Genomic DNA, 13056 nt, shown 5'->3' with positions numbered 1-13056 from the left:
AGACGGGAAGGTAGAAACCTTCAAAGCTAGGCTTGTTGCGAAAGGGTACACTCAGAAAGAGGGAATCGACTATGAGAAGACCTTTTCACCGATAGCCATGCTTAAGTCTATCCGGATACTCTTATCCATTGCTGTTCATATGGATTATGAGATTTGACAAATGGATGTCAAGACAGCTTTCCTTAATGGAAGTCTTGAAGAGAACATCCATATGAAGCAACCAGAAGGGTTCATTGAAAAAGGCAAAGAGCATCTAGTGTGCAAGCTCAATCGGTCCATTTATGGACTGAAGCAAGCTTCAAGTCTTGGAACATCCGGTTTAATGAAGTAATCCAGTCATATGGATTTATTCAGTGTCCGGATGAGTCTTGTGTATACAAGAAGTGTAACGGAAACGTGGTGGTATTTCTTGTACTATACGTAGATGATATTTTGTTAATTGGCAACAATGTCAAGGTATTATCGGACGTAAGGGTATGGTTGTCCAAACAATTTGATATGAAGGACTTAGGAGATTGTGCACACATTCTTGCGATCAAAGTTATAAGGGATCGCAAGAAAAGAATGTTGTGTCTGTTCCAAGCTTCATATATAGATACAATCCTTGCTCGTTTTAGCATGCAGGATTCCAAGAAAGGTTTCTTACCTTTTAGGCATGGAATAACTCTATCTAAAGAGATGTCTCCGAAGACATCAAAGGAGATAGAGGATATGAAAGCAGTTCCTTATGCTTCGGCTGTAGGAAGCCTTATGTATGCAATGCTATATACGAGACCTGATATCTGTTTTGTCGTGGGCATGGTTAGCAGATATCAGAGTAACCCTGAACAAGGACATTGGACTGCGGTAAAGCATATATTAAAGTACCTGAGAAGGATTAGAGATTATATGTTAGTTTACCAAGCAGACGATTTGCTCCCTGTGGGTTACACGGATTCAGATTTCCAATCAGATAGGGACAACAGTAAGTCTACATCAGGCTATGTGTTTACTTTGGGAGGTGGAGCCATTGCATGGAGGAGTGTTAAGCAGAAATGCGTTTCAGACTCAACCATGGAAGCTGAGTATGTAGAAGCCCCTGAGGCGGCTAAAGAAGCAGTATGTCTCAGGAATTTTCTAATGGACTTAGATGTGATTCCTGGTTTGCCCAAAATCATCACAATTTATTGTGATAATAGCGATGCAAACTCGAAGGAACCACGAGCCCATAAGGCAAGTAAACATATAGAGCGTAAGTACCACCTGATACGAGATATCGTGAAGCGAGGAGAAGTTGTCATCGCCAAGATTGCAACAGCAGATAACCTGGCAGATCCTTTCACTAAGGCCCTTCCGGCAAAAGCTTTCGATCGGCATGTGGAGGGAATGAGAATCAGATGTATGGCAGAAGATATGGCAGCTTAGTCATTAGTATAAGTGGGAGATTATTGGAGTGTATACTGAAAGCCTAAGCTTTTGTAAACATTTATAAATAATCACATTTGGTCAAATTGTCTACATTTGTTTGTAGTTGTTCAATTAATTTATATTGTAGATAACATAGTATGTGGTGTCACATGCAGAAGATAATGTTATCAGTACCTTATAAATTATAAACAGTAGCTCATGACCAAAATGGAAAGGAACAAACCATTGGAAGGTCGTAGTGTAATTAGGAATTAGTTTATCTTAACTATATAATTACACTAGTACACTTAGAGTGTATTGAGTAGGACCATTAGAGGTCGTTTCTTTTATACTGACTTTATAAAGGAACAAAGACCTCAGTTATTATGGAAGTGTGTGCTCTTAATCCTAATATAATAACAAGCACATATATTTGATATTTATTTCTTTAATTTATCAATGAGTGAGATTTAGTTCGATAAATCAATAAGCCCGATAAGTTGGGAAATGATATCACTTATAGTGTGTATTGTTGATTATAGAAGGAAACTGTGTCCTAGTAATCTAGGTTGATAATGTCCCCAAGATGAGCTTATAAGGATTGTCATGTTAAACCCTGCAAGTGGACTCAGTCCGACATGACGATAAGGTTGAGTGGTACTATTCTTGGACTAAAATACTAATTAAATGAGTTGTCAGTAACTCACTTAATTAGTGGACATTTGACATCTTAAACACAGGGAGACTAACACACTCATAATAAGAAGGAGCCCAAAAATGTAATTTGGGATTGGTGCGGTAGTTCAATAATAGTTTTCTAGTGGAATGAATTATTATTGATAAAATTAAGTTGTGTGTTCGGGGCGAACACGGGATGCTTAATTTTATCGGGAGACCAAAACCAATTCCTCCTCTCGGTCCCTATCGTAGCCTCTTATTTATAGAGTACTATACCCACCTTCATACCCATGATAAGGGGGGCCGACCAAGCTAGCTTGTGGATCAAGCTAGGGTCGGCCAAGCCTTGATTCATGGGTGGCCGGCCCTAGCTTAAACCCAAGCTTAGGTGGCCGGCCCCCATTAAATTAAAAAGAATTTTAATTTTAAATTTTTCTTATGTGAAAGATATAATTTATTGGAGAGATTAAAAATTAAAATATCTCTTTTAAAATGATTTACAAAAGATTAAAGAAAAAGATTAGATCTCTTTCCTTATTTGTAGATTGGAAAGATATTTTATTTTTCTTCTTTATAAATTATTCACATGTAGAAAAATTAAAATTATAGAAATTTCTTTTTATCAACCATGAAGGGATTTTAAAGGGAAATTTTATTTTTTAAAATTTCCGAAGACAAATAAGGAATTTTAATTGTTGATTGAAATTGCTTTGTTTGCTCTTATTGAGGTGGCCGACCATGATGTAATTGATTAGGAAATTTTATTTAATTTTTCTTAATTAATTGTTGTCAAGGAAATTTAAGGAAATTTTATTGTAATTAAATTTCCTTATTTACCAAAACTAAGGAATATAAAAGAGGGGGTTTAGGTGCCTTCATGAGACACAACCTCTATTATTCTCTCCCTCTTTTTCCTTGGTGTTGTGGCCGGCCATCCTCTCTCCCTCTCTTTCTCTTTGTGGTGGCCGAAACTCTTCCTTGCTTGGAGCTTTTGTGGTGGCCGGATACTACTTGGAGAAGAAGAAGAAGGAGAGAAAGCTTGCATCCCTTAGAGCTTAGTTGGTGGAAAAAGTTCTTCATCCTTGGATTTTGGTGCTTGGCCGAAACTTGAAGGAAGAAGAAGAAGGTGCTAGGTGGTCCTCATCTTGGAAGATCGTTGCCCACACAATGTCCGAGGTTAGAAGAGGAATACGGTAAAAGATCAAGAGGTCTTTCTAAAAGGTATAACTAGTATTTTTCCTTTCAGCATCATAATAGTTATTTTTGGAAATAATACCAAATACAAGAGGCATACGATTCTAGTATTTCGAATTTGTTTTCGATATTGTGTTCTTTGTTCTTCTTTTCCTTGTGATTTGATTGTTCTTTTCGGTTGACCTAAAGTTATTTAAGGAAATTGAATATTAACTTTCCTTAAAAGGCTTTGTCTAGGCGGTGATGGTTATTCCCATATCCAAGAAGGTCATGTGCCTCGCCATGCAGTCCTGGAAACCAATTTTGGAAACTAATATTTAATGAAATTAATAACTTAGGTGATTTGGATCGAACGTGTTAAGTTCTGCAGGAGATCCGAGTCTAAACCTAAAAGAACAAATAGATTAAACTTTGGATCAAACGTGTTAAGTTCCGCAGGCGATCCAAGTTTAATTTAAAAGAACACATGGTAGCTAGGAAAATGTTCAGACCTTTGTACAAAATTTTTGTACAGTGGAACCATTAGATTTTCCGAGTAGCAACCAACAAAGTCATAACTATGGAAGAGTGATAAGCATAGGTGTTTTTCTGGACTCCACCATAGAAACTGAGTATATGGCAAACCTCTGAGGTAGTCATAAAAGCTGAATGACTCAAAAACCTCAAGATAGACTTAGATATGATTTCTGGTTTGTCCAAAGAATATTACAAGTTATTGTAATAATAGTGGTCTAGTAGCAAACTCGAAGAAACCATGAGTCTATAAGGCAAGTAAACACAATAGAGCGCAAGTACCACCCAATACGAGAAATCGTATAAACGAGGAGAAGTTGTTGCTGCCTAGATTGCATCAGATGATGACCAATAGATCTTTTCACTAAGGCCCTTAAGGCAAGAGCTTTTGATGGGCATGTTGAAGGATTGGGAATCAGATGTATGGCAGCAGATATAGCAGCTTAGTCTTTTAGTATAAGTGGAAAATTGTTAAGATGTATACTAAAAGTCTAGCTTTTGGTATAAACATTTATCTAGAAATAAGAATCACATTGGTCAAATGTCTACATTTATGATAAATGTAGTTGTTCAATTAATTTATATTGTAGATAACATGGTGTGTGGTGTCACACACAGAGAATCATGTTATCAGTACCTTATAAATTATAAACAGTAGCTCACGACCAAGATGGAAAAGAACAAACCATTGGAAGGTCGTAGTGTAATTAGGTATTAGTTTATCTTAACTATATAATTACACTAGTACACTTAGAGTGTATTGAGTAGGACCATTAGAGGTCGTTTCTTTTTATACTGACTTTATAAAGGAACAAAGACCTCAGTTATTATGGAAGTGTATGCTCTTAATCCTAATATAATAACAAGCACATATATTTGATATTTATTTCTTTAATTTATCAATGGGTGAGATTTAGTTCGATAAATCAATAAGTCCGATAAGTTGGGAAATGATATCACTTATAGTGTGTGTTGTTGATTATAGAAGGAAACTGTGTCCTAGTAATCTAGGTTGAGAATGCCCCCAAGAGGAGCTCATAAGGATTGTCATGTTAAACCCCTGCAGGTGGACTTAGTCCGACATGACGATGAAGTTGAGTGGTACTACTCTTGGAGCTAGATATTAATTAAGTGAGTTGTCAGTAACTTACTTAATTAATGGACATTTGTTATCTTAAACACAGGGAGACTAACACACTCATAATAAGAAGGAGCCCAAAATGAAATTTGGGATTGGTGCGGTAGTTCAATAATAGTTCTTTAGTGGAATGAATTATTATTGATGAAATTAAGTTGTGTGTTTGGGGCGAACACGGGAAGCTTAATTTCATCGGGAGACCAAAACCAATTCCTCCTCTCGGTCCCTATCGTAGCCTCTTGTATATAGAGATTTATACCCACCACATACCCACCTTCTTACCCATCCAATGGGGCCGGCCAAGCTAGCTTGGAACCCAAGCTAGGGCCGGCCAAGACCAAGTGGATGAGCCAAGTTGGTGGCCGGCCAAAGCTTGGGTCCCAAGCTTAGGTGGCCAACCACTAGAATATTAAAAAGGATTTTTATTAAAATTATTTCTTATGTGGATATCATGGTTTTAAAAGAGAGTTTAAAAATTAAAAACTTCCTTTTATAACTTTCTACAAAAGATTAAGAGAAGAGATTAATCTCTTTCCTTATTTGTAGATCAAAAGGATGGTTTTAATTTTTGGTAAAAACTTTCCTTATTTGTAAATCATCTACATGTTTAAAAGAGAGTTTAAAATTTGAAATCTTTCCTTATTTTTTGATTAAAAGGTGGATTTTAAATTTTAAGAAAACTTTCCTTTTTAACCATGTTCATGATTTAAAAGAGAGTTTAAAAATTAAATATTCTCTTTTATAAGTTTCTACAAGAGATTAAGAAAAGATTTGATATCTTTCCTTATTAGTAGATTAAAAGAGATTTTAATTTTTAGAGATAACTTTCTTTTTATCCACATGTTTAAAAGAAAGATTTTAATTTATAAAATTTCCTTTTTACTAACCATGAAGGGATTAAAATTATTGGAGAAATTTTTATAAATTTCCGGAGACAAATTAGGAAGTTTTAATTAATTAAAACTCTCCTTGTTTATAGCTTGTGGTGGCCGGCCATATGAATTGAGAAAAGAAAATTAATTTTTAATTAATTAAATTTTCCCTTTCATGGCAAAAGAATTAAGAAAGTTTTTATTAAAATTTCCTTATTTGCCAAGACCAAGGATTATAAAAGAGGGGGTAGAGGTGCCTTCATGGGTGAATATCTCTATTCTTTTTTCTCCCTCTTTTCTTCCTTGGTGTGGCCGACCCTTCTCCTTTTCTCTCTTCCTCTTGTGTGGCCGAAATCCTTTATCTCTTGGAGCTTGGAGGAGGTGGCCGGATCTAGCTTGAGGAAGAAGGAGAGAAAGCTTGCATCCCTTGGAGCTTGGTTGGTGAAAAAAAAAAATTCTTCATCCTTTAGAAGATATGCTTGGCCGAAACTTGAAGGAAGGAAGAAGAAGGTGTCTTGGTGGTTCTCGTCTCGGAAGATCGTTGCCCACACAACGTCCGAGATTAGAAGAGGAATACGGTAGAAGAATTAGAGGTTTTTTTGTTTGCAAAAGAAAAGGTATACTAGTATTTAATTTCCGCATCATACTAGTTTTATTTCTTTGGGAAAATACCAAATACAAGAGGCATGTGATTCTAGATTTCGAATTAGTTTTCGATGTTGTGTTCTTTTGTTTTCTTTTCGAACTTGTGCTTCGATTATTCTTTTTGGTTAACCTAGAGTTATTTAAGGAAATTAAATATTAACTTTCCTTAAAAGGCTTTGTCTAGGCGGTGGTGGTTGTTCCCATATCCAAGAAGGCTGTGTGCCTCGCCATGTAGTCCTGGAAGCCTAATTTGGAAATTAATATTTAATTAACTTTGTGACCTAGGTGATTTGGATCGAACGTGTTAAGTTCCGCAGGAGATCCAAGTCTAAATCTAAAAGAACAAATAAATTAAACTTAGGATCAAACGTGTTAAGTTCCGCAGGCGATCCGAGTTTAATTTAAAATAACACATGGTAGCTAGGAAAAGGTTCAGACCTTTGTACAGTGGAACCATTAGGCTTTCCGAGTAGCAACCAACACAACCCAAGTTAAGCTAGGGTCAAAAATAGATATGAAAATTAAACAATTTTCAATTTTCAATTTTTCAATAACGTGCAACAAGATAGAAACATTAAATTTCAAAAATTCTAATTTTCAATTTTTCTACCTTCCCCTAGACTTATACTTTTTCTTCTCCCCCTTTGATCACATAAAAAATTGGGGTTGCAAGAAAAGTCTAAAGGTTGACACTTAGAAACTTATAAAAATCTATCTCAATGATTTTCAGAAAAAATATTTCCATGCCAAGGAAAAATTTCTAAGACAAAAATAACTTGTGAAAAATTTCTTAGTTTTCGCTATCAAAAAAATCTTTAGCCCAAAACTTTATGCAAGAAAAACTTTAAGAAAATTGATAACATTTTTAAAAAAATCCTATGCATTTATTTATTTTATTCTAATGCTTTTATCAGAAAATTTTAAATTTCCATTTTAATTTATCATAATTTCTTAACTTTGAAGCAAGATAATTTGAACATGTAGAAATTTGTATAAATTGTAACATGTCATTTTCTATTGTATTTTGAATTCCTAATTTGCAAAGATATTTTTATAGTATAAATTCTAATTTAATAGAATTTTTCGACAATATAATTTATAAAAATTCTTTCAGCAATGTCTTTACTTTGTAAAATTCTTTCAGAAGAATATTTTGTAATTCGCAGAAGTATTTTGTCATAAATTCTAATTTGTAAAAATCTGTCAACAAAATATTTTGTAATTCACAAAAGTCTTTCGGCAAAATTTCTAACTTGCAAAATTCTTTTGTCAAAATATTTTCTAACTTGCAAAATTCTTTTATCAGAATATTTTGTAATTCGTAAGAATCTTTCAAGATAATTGGTAAACCGAAATACTCTTTCGATAATTCAATTTTTAAATCACAAAAATCTTCAGGCAACTTTTCTATTGAATTATTCGATAATTCAATTTTTAAATCACAATAATTTCCAAGCAACTTTTCTATTGAATTAACCAGTTGTTCTGAGGGTAGAGGTCATACCTTACTTACCTTATTGGCCGTTGATTCTCCCCCTGTTGAATTACTTTCTTCTGAAGACTCTCCCCCTTTCTCGATGCTCATCTCGGTTGAGCTTTCTTCATCTTTAGGTGGGTCTTCTGCTATGATTGCTGTTTCGGCAATTTCTTTAGTCTCGGATTTGGCTTCTTTTGATTCTTCATGAATCTCCAAGAACTTTTTCCCAAAATTCTTTTGCGCTTTTGTACTCGCCAACTCTATTGAGATCTTCATTTGGTATTACGGTTAGAATGTGAAATTCTGCCTAACCGTTTGCCATTGACTCGTCACGTTGCTTCTTGTTCTAGAGGCGTAGATCGAGTTCTTCTCCATTCGTTGTCTTTGGTGCTTCATAGCCAAATTTTAATATTAAAGAAATACCAAAATCAGAATTAAGATATACCTCCATTTTTTGTTTCCAAACAGCAAACTCCCCCTTGAATGCTGGTGGGTAGTCGCTAGCTCCGACCATCGTTTTGTTGCTTCAGACGACGGTTAGTCCTTCTTGAAGCGTCTCGGCTCTGATACCACTTGTAGGACCGTTGCGGCCGGCTAGAAGGGGGTTGTTGGATAGTCCTGTAAAATAAAAAAAAACAAAACAACCCTTCCTCGAACTCTTTAAGCTAACACTTGTATATATAAAGTAAGCCGATAAATTAAAAGCGTAAAGAAAAAGCGAGGCACAAGGATTTACTTGGTTACAACCGATGTGGTTGTTAATCCAAGGAAGATTAAGCTCACTAAAAACTCCTTCAGGCGGAGAAGCCTCGTACAGCGTTGAAGCGTAGAAAACAGAAGCTCAACTCTAGACTAAAGCTTACAAGCGTTGGAATTACAATTCAGAGTTCGTTGAAAAGCTTCTGGACCAAGGCTATATTTATAGCCTTAGTCGGGGCGTCCCGAAGGGGTTCCGGGTGCCCTGGGGGGGATAAACTTTATCCCCCAACAATCAGATCGAGTCAAATCTCGATCCTGGTCAAAAGTCTGGTCTGGGCGCCCGAAAGGGTTCCGGGCGCCCCAGAGCGCTCCGTGTCACACATGATACACAACCACAGACTGTGCCTCGTCGTAGTGGGAGGGTTGTTAGGCATCCTGATAGATTCATGTTTTTAGGAGAGTCTTCGGACTTGATCCCGGGTAAACATGAACCTGATCCCCGAACATATGACGAAGCACTCCAAGATATAGATGCAGCATCTTGGCAAAAGGCAATGAATTCTGAAACAGAGTCTATGTACTCTAATAAGGTCTGGGAGCTCGTAGAACCACCTGATGGTGTAAAAGCCGTTGGATGCAAGTGGATCTACAAAAGAAAAAGAGGGATAGACGGGAAGGTAGAAACCTTCAAAGCTAGGCTTGTTGCGAAAGGGTACACTCAGAAAGAGGGAATCGACTATGAGAAGACCTTTTCACCGATAGCCATGCTTAAGTCTATCCGGATACTCTTATCCATTGCTGTTCATATGGATTATGAGATTTGACAAATGGATGTCAAGACAGCTTTCCTTAATGGAAGTCTTGAAGAGAACATCCATATGAAGCAACCAGAAGGGTTCATTGAAAAAGGCAAAGAGCATCTAGTGTGCAAGCTCAATCGGTCCATTTATGGACTGAAGCAAGCTTCAAGGTCTTGGAACATCCGGTTTAATGAAGTAATCCAGTCATATGGATTTATTCAGTGTCCGGATGAGTCTTGTGTATACAAGAAGTGTAACGGAAACGTGGTGGTATTTCTTGTACTATACGTAGATGATATTTTGTTAATTGGCAACAATGTCAAGGTATTATCGGACGTAAGGGTATGGTTGTCCAAACAATTTGATATGAAGGACTTAGGAGATTGTGCACACATTCTTGCGATCAAAGTTATAAGGGATCGCAAGAAAAGAATGTTGTGTCTGTTCCAAGCTTCATATATAGATACAATCCTTGCTCGTTTTAGCATGCAGGATTCCAAGAAAGGTTTCTTACCTTTTAGGCATGGAATAACTCTATCTAAAGAGATGTCTCCGAAGACATCAAAGGAGATAGAGGATATGAAAGCAGTTCCTTATGCTTCGGCTGTAGGAAGCCTTATGTATGCAATGCTATATACGAGACCTGATATCTGTTTTGTCGTGGGCATGGTTAGCAGATATCAGAGTAACCCTGAACAAGGACATTGGACTGCGGTAAAGCATATATTAAAGTACCTGAGAAGGATTAGAGATTATATGTTAGTTTACCAAGCAGACGATTTGCTCCCTGTGGGTTACACGGATTCAGATTTCCAATCAGATAGGGACAACAGTAAGTCTACATCAGGCTATGTGTTTACTTTGGGAGGTGGAGCCATTGCATGGAGGAGTGTTAAGCAGAAATGCGTTTCAGACTCAACCATGGAAGCTGAGTATGTAGAAGCCCCTGAGGCGGCTAAAGAAGCAGTATGTCTCAGGAATTTTCTAATGGACTTAGATGTGATTCCTGGTTTGCCCAAAATCATCACAATTTATTGTGATAATAGCGATGCAGTTGCAAACTCGAAGGAACCACGAGCCCATAAGGCAAGTAAACATATAGAGCGTAAGTACCACCTGATACGAGATATCGTGAAGCGAGGAGAAGTTGTCATCGCCAAGATTGCAACAGCAGATAACCTGGCAGATCCTTTCACTAAGGCCCTTCCGGCAAAAGCTTTCGATCGGCATGTGGAGGGAATGAGAATCAGATGTATGGCAGAAGATATGGCAGCTTAGTCATTAGTATAAGTGGGAGATTATTGGAGTGTATACTGAAAGCCTAAGCTTTTGTAAACATTTATAAATAATCACATTTGGTCAAATTGTCTACATTTGTTTGTAGTTGTTCAATTAATTTATATTGTAGATAACATAGTATGTGGTGTCACATGCAGAAGATAATGTTATCAGTACCTTATAAATTATAAACAGTAGCTCATGACCAAAATGGAAAGGAACAAACCATTGGAAGGTCGTAGTGTAATTAGGAATTAGTTTATCTTAACTATATAATTACACTAGTACACTTAGAGTGTACAGAGTTAACAGATGTTGACTTTTTCGTCTGGGACCTCTTCTCTGGTTCAGTCCCACCTCGGTCCGGTTCTTCTCCTCCGAATCCGCTCGCTTGGGTGATCTCTGCCATCCGGAAAAGGGCTCACCCGAACCCAAGTTCTGGTCTTCTCGAGCAGCCTTCCGCTCCGGCTTCTCGTCCCTCGGAATCACCGCGTGTTTCCTTCTCGTCCACCAGTGTACTCATCCACAGTCTTCGTCCCTTGGTTGCACCCCGTGCTGACCTTCTCGCTAGCTGCGTCTCTTGCTCCCCGAGAAATCTTCCGCTCCGGCTTTCGTCCCTCGGAACCACCGCACGCTTCCTTCTTGTCCACCGGGGTACTCTTCCGCAGCACCTCGCCCCTCAGACGCACCGCGTGCCGTCCTTCTCGCTAGCTGCGTCTTCCGCTCGAATACCTGTGCTCCTGAGCTCCTGCACACTTAGACACAAGGTTAAAACAACACAGGACCTAACTTAAGTTGTTGATCACACCAAAACAACCTTGGGGTTCCAACACTTAGGAGCGCAGGAAGTCGAGCGGAAGACGTAGCTAGCGAGAAGGACGACACGGGAAGGGAGCCGACGGGCTCGGTGCGTCCGAAGGATGAGAGAGCTGCGGAAGAGTACACCGGTGGGTGAGAAGAACGTGCGCGACATTTGAGGGACGTTAAGCCGAGGAGGAAGGCTGTTCGAGGAGAAGACCGGAAATTGGGTTCGGGTGAGCCCTATTTCTGTTGGTTGGAATCACCCAAAAGAACGGAGCTTCGGAAGTCAAAGCGAAAGAAAAAGTGAGCTGGAATTCAAGCTCAAGGCGCCTTCATTAAAGCTTGAAGGCGCCTTCAATGCCTGTTGGAGGCGCCTCGGACCTGGCCAAAGTGGCCGTTGAGCTTTCGGATAAAGTTTTATCCGCCCACTCGATAGAGGCGCCTTGGACCTCTATTGGAGGCTCCTTGAACATCCGAGATAGAATTTCCAAAGGCTATATAAAGGCCCCTGGAGCTAGGAATTATTCATCAATTGTTCAATCAACTCTGTATTCATTCCTAACAATAGTTCTGAGCTGTTAGAGTGTAAAAGGCTTCTCTGCCTTCAGTAAAGGAGACTTTTTCTAGTGTGCTTCTCTTTGCCCTGGATTAACAACCTTCTTGGTTATAACCAGGTTAACTGTTGAGTCTCTATTTTATTTCTGGTTCTTTATTTCAGTTGTTTTATTATTACTATTGCATTTTTGAGCTGAAAGTACGAGGAGGGTATAGTTCCTTTTTCAGGCAATTCACCCCCTTCTTGCCGGCCTCCGCTGCACCAACAAGTGGTATCAGAGCCCGACAGCCTCAGAAGGACTAACCGCCGACTGAAGCACAAATATCAGGACGATGGCCGGCGCAAACATTCATCCCCCGAAGTTCGACGGAGAATTCGCTACTTGGAAGTAAAAAATGGAGGTATTTTTTAAAACTGAATTTGATATACTTTTAATAATGAAGTATGGATATGCAGCGCCAAAAGATAAAGAAGAGTGCAACTGGACGAAGAAGGAGCAGGTCGATTGCATGGCCAACGGAAAGACCGAATTTCACTTGCTCAGTGTTCTGCCGCCCCAGGAGGTAAGTCGGATCGGAAGTTACGACTCCACCAAAGACCTCTGGGATAAATTCCTGGAGCTCCACGAAGGCACCTCAGAAGCAAAGCTAGCAAGGCGCGACATCCTCCGGACCCAGCTTACGAACCTCCGGATGAACAATGGCGAGAAGGTAGCGCAACTCCAAGCAAGGATTAAGGAGCTAATAATTCAACTAAGCAACCTTGGAGAAGAAGTAACGAACCGGGACTCGATCTGGTACGCGCTCAACGCCTTCTCGAGAACTCCTGAGTGGGCCTCCTTAGTAGATGCGTACTACATCTCTAAGGACTTCGAGGTAAGTACTTTAGAAAATTTATTTTCAACTTTTGAACTTCATGAATCTCGGATTGCATAGCCCAATGAAGTGGAGAAAACAAGTCAGAACATTGCCTTAAAGGCAAGAACAAACGATTCTGACTCTGAAACCTCGATCGACCAA

The sequence above is a fragment of the Zingiber officinale genome, chromosome 9A, assembly GCF_018446385.1.
Source record: "Zingiber officinale cultivar Zhangliang chromosome 9A, Zo_v1.1, whole genome shotgun sequence".
In the NCBI taxonomy this organism is placed as follows: Eukaryota; Viridiplantae; Streptophyta; class Magnoliopsida; order Zingiberales; family Zingiberaceae; genus Zingiber; species Zingiber officinale.
The sequence above is the reverse complement of the archived record's forward strand: the minus strand, read 5'-3'. Positions refer to the sequence as shown.